The 6,589-nt window shown below is 45.5% G+C and overlaps 1 long non-coding RNA gene across 1 annotated transcript in view; it reads left to right on the top strand.

Annotated features, from left to right (window-relative positions):
• Positions 1-4,623: 4,623 nt before the first annotated feature.
• LOC116084593 overlaps positions 4,624-6,589 on the top strand; it is a 27,163-nt gene continuing 25,197 nt past the window's right edge. Inside the window, exons 1-2 of the long non-coding RNA XR_004116175.1 lie at positions 4,624-4,759; positions 5,890-5,946. This is a non-coding gene — a long non-coding RNA (uncharacterized LOC116084593). The remainder of the gene's footprint in view (positions 4,760-5,889; positions 5,947-6,589) is intronic.

Below are 6,589 nucleotides of genomic sequence, written 5' to 3'. Positions count from 1 at the left end.
AGGCTCATACTGTTAACATTACAGGTGAGAAAAAAGGTCCTTGAAGGATGGAAACCTTGGGAGAGGAGTGCCAAGTGTCCATTAGTAAATGTGAGAAGAGCTCAGCCAAAGCTACGCATGGTCATTTTTGCAGCTATTAAGGTAAAATTGCTTCTGGAAAGAATTGTTGAAAGATGCTAAATCTGGAAAGAGAAACTTTGACAAGAAGCAGGGTATTTGCTTAATCCTAAAATATGTCTTCAGATTGCTTATTAATAGCAAAGTGAAAAATTATAGCCATGCATACAATAGAGAAGTACAAATCCCCGTGACTGGAGAGCAAAGCTAGTGTTAGAAATGAGAGGCTGGGCACTGGGCCCTGCATTGAGGGGCTCTGAGATGCACACGCCTTCTCTCGCACTGTACCCTGGGGAAAGAACAACCTAAAGCTCATCCACAGGAGACAATCTCCCGTGAGCATATAAGTGAAGGGGAAAGAGGAAGCTGACCGTTGTTCAGAAATGCCAATGCCTTTAACGACAAACAGGGGTCAAGGAGTTGTTATCAGATTAAAGACAACCAAAATGTCATCACATGCAAGTACTGTATGTGACTCTAAACTGGACCCTGCAGTGCAGAAGAGAAAATGCTATAAATGAGTTTGGGTCAAATGACCAAACTAACGTGGGGTGGTAAAGTATGACATCACTCATGAATTTACTGATGCCTTGACTACATTATAGTTAGTTGTAGAAGAAACTGCTTCTATTTCTATTCTGGGAAAATACATACTGAAGTTTTTAAGGAGAAATGGCCATGATATATGTATGAATTTATTCACAGCTAATTCAGAAAAATGCTTATACATGTACCCACATACATCTCTCTCTCTCTCCCTCTCTCTCTCTCTCTCACACACACGCACACACACACACACGCGCACACACACACACACACACACACACACACACACACACACACACACACACACACGCTGACCCAGTGGCCTGAGCCCAGAGGGTAAGCTACAGCCTTCAATGGCCTAAGTCTACTGACCTATTTCTCCCAGTTAGGCCCTTTCTCTACAGCCTCCTAGGGCTACCTCTCAGGGAACAAGCATTCAAAGCCTTTGGGGGGGATGTTTTGGATTGTTTTATAAATTTTGATTATACCTAAAGCCATGTAGTCAAAAGTTCTTTCTACGAATAAGTCTAACTACTGGTTAACAGAATAAAACTCTGGATTCCCTAGAATGGCCTCAGAGCCGTCATGCCCCACTCCCAGCTAATGTCCCTAATCTTGAGGCTTCTGGTACTTGTCCTTTTGCTGTCTGTTTGTCCTGTGGATCTTTACGCAGGGTATCCCCTGCCTCTGCATATATACTTCCCCCACACAGAATGAGAAGCCTCGCCAGGTCTCGGGATGTGTAAGAACTCCTCTCCTACAAAGTTCTGACTCCAGTCTAAATGGGAATGACTTGTGCCTATTGTCCCCTGTGCATGCCATGTTAGCACAATGGCCTCTGCATGTGGCAGTGTCCCCTATTATCTTCCTTGGGAGCAGGACTCTGTGGGGTATACAGGACAGTGGGATCTGCAGTTCCCCGACGCAGTCTGACTCCGCAGGGCCCTCTTTGTGTATCACTTGTGGTGGAAAATGAGCCACTTGGAAAACTGGTGCCCTTGTCTAACTGGTGCCCAGATGGTTGGAGTGTGAGTCTGGAGGAGCCCAGTATCCGTTGTTCTGTGAAATCTGATCTGTAAGAATACCAGCAGGGCAGAGGCAAATGAGACAGAGCAAAGTGCTTGTGTTGATCATTCTGTCCCTAGAGCTAGATTTATACTCAAACTGGGTTTTAGTTGGGTGAGCTGACAAGTTCCCACTGATCCCTACTTTTTCAGTGTTTTGGTTGAACCAGATAGAATTGGGCTCCTATCACTGATACCTAACAGAAGCCAACCTAATCATTGACTGTTCCGAGTGGTTTAAGAGTTGGCAGTTGCCAAACACTGCCTTAGGCACCGTAAATCCATGGGCTTGGAACATCCCTGATGTCTTGGGCCCGTGGCTTTACATCTGCTACCTCAGGGAACCCACTGCTGCTGTGATATTCTGTGGAGGTTGTGTTGCCTTCCGATGGCATCTACAGAGAGCAGCTTAGCCAGAACCTGTGAGTAGATAGGACCCAGTTGGGATGACATGGTTCAGAAGCAGAAATGGTGGCATTTCTGGGACTTTTTTTTTTATTAGTGGGAACAATTAATTCAAGATTAGTCCCAAATATTATGTTTACTTAAAAATTAAGTTTGGGCTGATGCAATAGATAAATGGGTAAAGATACTTGCCTTGCAAGCCTGACCACCCAAGTTTGATCTCAGAAACCTACAAAAAGCAACATTTGGGAGCTTACATCTGTTACTCTTGCACACCTGTGGGGAGATGGGAAGTGGTGACAGGATCACCAGGAAGCTTGTAGATCTCCTTACGTGGAGTACTCAGCACAACAGAAATAGGGGAGACCCTGCTTAAGGAGGTGGAGGAGACAGCAGATACCCAAAAGATACCTGGTGAGCTCTGTGTACATGCTATAGCATTCCAATGCTCACATGAAAACATGCACACCGAAACCTAAAATTGCATGCTTACTTAGAAAGGTACTCTAAGACTATCTTTGAGAACTTCATAACATTATTGAGGACTCCTAACGGTGTCCTTGAAGCAGGCTTGAAGGTTAGAGGCTAGTCCCTGCCTTGGAGTCACATGCTCAACAGCCGTCTTTCAACATCCTTGCCATGAAAAACGTCATGGTTTAACTCCAAAGTTCTATTTTAGATTACCTTTCTCAATGACTTTAAACCTTAAAATAGAAGTGTACCCGGCAGACACCTCATTTTTCAGTATAGAATTAGGTTCTGCTGATAACGGATGGATACTTTCCACATTAATGCAAAATGTGTGCACAAATCTCAAGATAGGGTAATGCACTCCAGGAGCGGGCCATGATATATTTAGATACAGACTAGAAGTCAAACTGATACATCATTCCTTACAGCGTAGCCAACAGCACCAGTGCAGAGCAGCGCCTCTTGGGACTGAGGTCATTTATTTTTTCTCCTGGATATATTGTTTATATCACATTCTCTCCCTCATGTTATATATTAAATTGTTTAATGTAAGCCATGAAAGAACAAATGTCACTTAAAGGTCCTCTCTCTCCCTCTCTGACAATCTGAAGAGTCGGATCTTCTGAAGCAGGTGATCTGTCAGCTTTCTTTCCTGGATGTCACTGGTACCTACGGCTCTCCTTATCAGTTCATTTCACGTTCCCAGATTCAATGACTATTAATCTATAGCATCTGCGCAGATAGGCTGGGGCTCCCTGGCTTTTGCGCAGGCTACTTTCTCTGTCTCCAAAGTGTGTCTGCAGGAACAAAGACTTCCTGAAATGGCTAGAAAATCAACTCTTGAGAAAAATTCCTCAAGGGTGAAGAATATCTAAAGTCAAGTTATTGCCATGCTGCTGCTACTTTTTATAAACTTTGTGTGTGTGTGTGTGTGTGTGTGTGTGTGTGTGTGTGTGTGTGTGTGTGTGTGTGTGTGTGTGTGTGTCTCATTGGAAAATGAGACTTGGGGAAGAAAGAGAGAGAGAGAGAGAGGGAGAGAGAGAGAGAGAGAGAGTTGGGGGCTCCAAAACTAAGCCGATCCACCCTTTTGAGGCACAGTATCTCTCGTTTCTGAGGTGCCAGCTGGCCGGTGAGCTTCCTGGTCAGTCTCTTGTCTCTGTCTCCCATCTGGATAGAGGAATGCTGAGATTACAAATGTGAGCCACCACAGCCTGCTTCTTGTGGGACTGAACTCAGGTTGTCAGGCTTACACTTTGACTCATTTCTCTCTTTTACCCACTGAGCCATCTCACCAACCCAAACATTAATTTTTAAATAAGCACATGTATTGGGCTATTCTTCAGTTAATTGTCCCCACGAATAATTAAGCTCCTCTTCTATTTAGAACTACAGTAATAATCACCCCTTATTGAGGCTTACCGCAGGTCTGTACCCAGATAATAAATTCTCATTTAACTCTCACCCAAATCCACTCCCTGTGGGGCAGTTGAACTTGTCCATGTCCACCGGAAAATTTTGTCACAGCCTTTGTGGCATCTTCAGCATTTGCTTCCATACCTCTCCTGGCCAGCCCAGCCTGAGTAGACTGTCCCTAGACAGATCCTCACAGCCCGTGTGTTTCTTCTGGTCTCCCTGATATTGAATCTCCAGTGCTGTTTGTTGGTCCTGGTGTTCTGCCATGTTTCAGGAAGAGGCTGTTTTGTCCCTGGGTCTCAGAATGAAGGGAGGAGAGCGGAATCCCAGACCGTAGGATGGACATAATGCACAATGAGACCTGAAACTTTTTTTTTGTTTGTTTGTTTTGTTTTCGTTTTTGGCTTCTTAAGATGAGTTTCTCTGTGTAGCCCTGGCTGTCCTCAATAGATCAGGCTGGCCTCAGACTCAGAGGTCTATCTGCCTCCCTCTGCCTCCTGAGTGCTGGGATTAAAGGTATATGGCACCACTGCCTGGCTCTGAACTTAGCTTTTTATAAAAGCCTCTAAGACTGTACTGCTTTGTTATTTCAGAGTGATCTAGCCTCTGCTAACTGATGACACTTTCAGACACCTTGTGGCCTTACCTTCAAACTATAAATTGGGTGGTCCTTTCTGAGCAAACATCTCTCTGCTATTCGGAACTTCCAAGGGCTTCTCAACAGCACTGCTTCTCTCCCCCTGGTATGTATCAGGGTCCTGCCTTCTCTGACATTGCCGTTTTCGTTTCCTTGGTTTCACTCTGGGGTTGAGGCTTTGTGCCTAGTTGGGCCACTGCCTGGTTTCTGGCCCACTCCAGCTACTCAGAAAACCCAGGTCTGGATTATACAAGGGAGAAGCCTCTGACTGCTTGGTCAAGGTCACACGGGTTGTTAATAAGATGGCTATGGCTGATCGTGGCTCTCTGACTTTTATATGCTCATCAGCTGCTCTGCCACGGTTGACTGCAAATGCCATGGATGACCTTTCCCCCTGAGGCTGCCATGCCCCTCCTGTGTTGGAGCTTATGACAGGTGGCTTGAAAAATTCCATGTGCAGTAGTGGTTTATTTGTATGTGGGATCACACTTGTAATCCCATCACACAGAAGAACTGAGTCCAAGGCTACATAGGACCCACATGGGATCTTGTCTCACGCACATACACCAAAGTAACGTGGCTTGAGGGAGAGGGTAGGAGAAGCCCTGAGACTGTGCTGACCCATGCTGCTTGGTGTCTGAAGGGTGTCCCTGCTTCCACCCCAACCCACCCATATCCTACTCAGACTCAAACCTTTGCCCTTCACTCAAAGTTGATAGTCAGTGGAGATGCTGACACAGGAAACTCCCATATGGAGAGAGGTTTGTCAGCAAACATGAGACTTGCCTGGACAACTGGAGTTTTTAACATTGGAGTTCTTAAAAGTCTCTCTATAAGAGACTACCAGATGAAGCCCCTTAGGGCTCATCAGACCTTCATCTCAGGGCTAGACCTGCTCAATTTAGACCCGGAACCCTGTGTCTCACATGGAAACCTCAGCTTCAGAACAGGTGGTGTGTGTGTGTGTGTGTGTGTGTGTGTGTGTGTGTGGAGGGGGTGGGGCGGGGTGGTCGGGGGTCCGGAATCTGCATATGTAACCAGCTTCCCAGGTGTTTCTCATGAACATTCGACTTTGGGACTCATTCAACCTCATTTTATAGGGTTAGAGAAACTGAGGCCTAGGGATTTGATTCTTGTGGAAATGATTATGTCAAATTGCAACAAGGAAAGGTGAAAGTAATTTTCAGGGTAAAATAAAATCTTGAGAGTCATCATTCATCTCTGTTTTTGGCACAGGTCTCCTTCGTAAAAAAGTATAAACCTAAAAACACAGGTCCACCTACTGAACATGTGGTAAGTAGCGGGTTTTCCCTGTGACTCCTTGAAGTCAGTCTGCAGAGCCTAGAGCTAGCCGGTGACTCATCGGAAACAATAGCACTCCCTCCCCCGAAGCCCAGCAGAATTATGGTACCTACGAGTGAGCTAGCACTGGAGGACGTGAAAGGAAGAGGGAGAGCTTGGGCTAGGGCAAGCAAATGGAAGCAGACCCAAGATTATTCATCAGCATAAACATGGCATGCTTCAGATTGCATTAGGTGAGAGCTAAGGCATGTCAGGAAAGCCATAGTATCCAGGAGTCACTGCAGTCCCCCACCCCCATCCCATGGAGCTGACCAATCAGCCAGGATTGGCTAATGGTAGGACAATAGGAGCTTCTTGGTAGCTGATCCTTAGCATGAATATAGAAAGAAAGAAGGAAAGAAAACACCTACAATTCTGGGGCGAAATGTGGCTGAAAGGGAACAGATAAGACTCCAAGTAAACGAAAGCACTCCTTCATTCCTGGGGGAGCTTGGGGAACTGCCCACATAATTTGCTGATAAAGGCCCATCTGTTAAAACAAAGTACAGCGGCGCTGGCAATACATTTTAGCCGGAGACCAGAAGCGGTTATTTTTTTCTTGACAGGCTTGTTGGTTCTGTATTTTTTTTTTTTT

The sequence above is a fragment of the Mastomys coucha genome, unplaced genomic scaffold (genome assembly GCF_008632895.1).
Source record: "Mastomys coucha isolate ucsf_1 unplaced genomic scaffold, UCSF_Mcou_1 pScaffold9, whole genome shotgun sequence".
Classification (NCBI taxonomy): Eukaryota; Metazoa; Chordata; class Mammalia; order Rodentia; family Muridae; genus Mastomys; species Mastomys coucha.
This window is presented reverse-complemented; position numbering and strand designations above follow the sequence as displayed.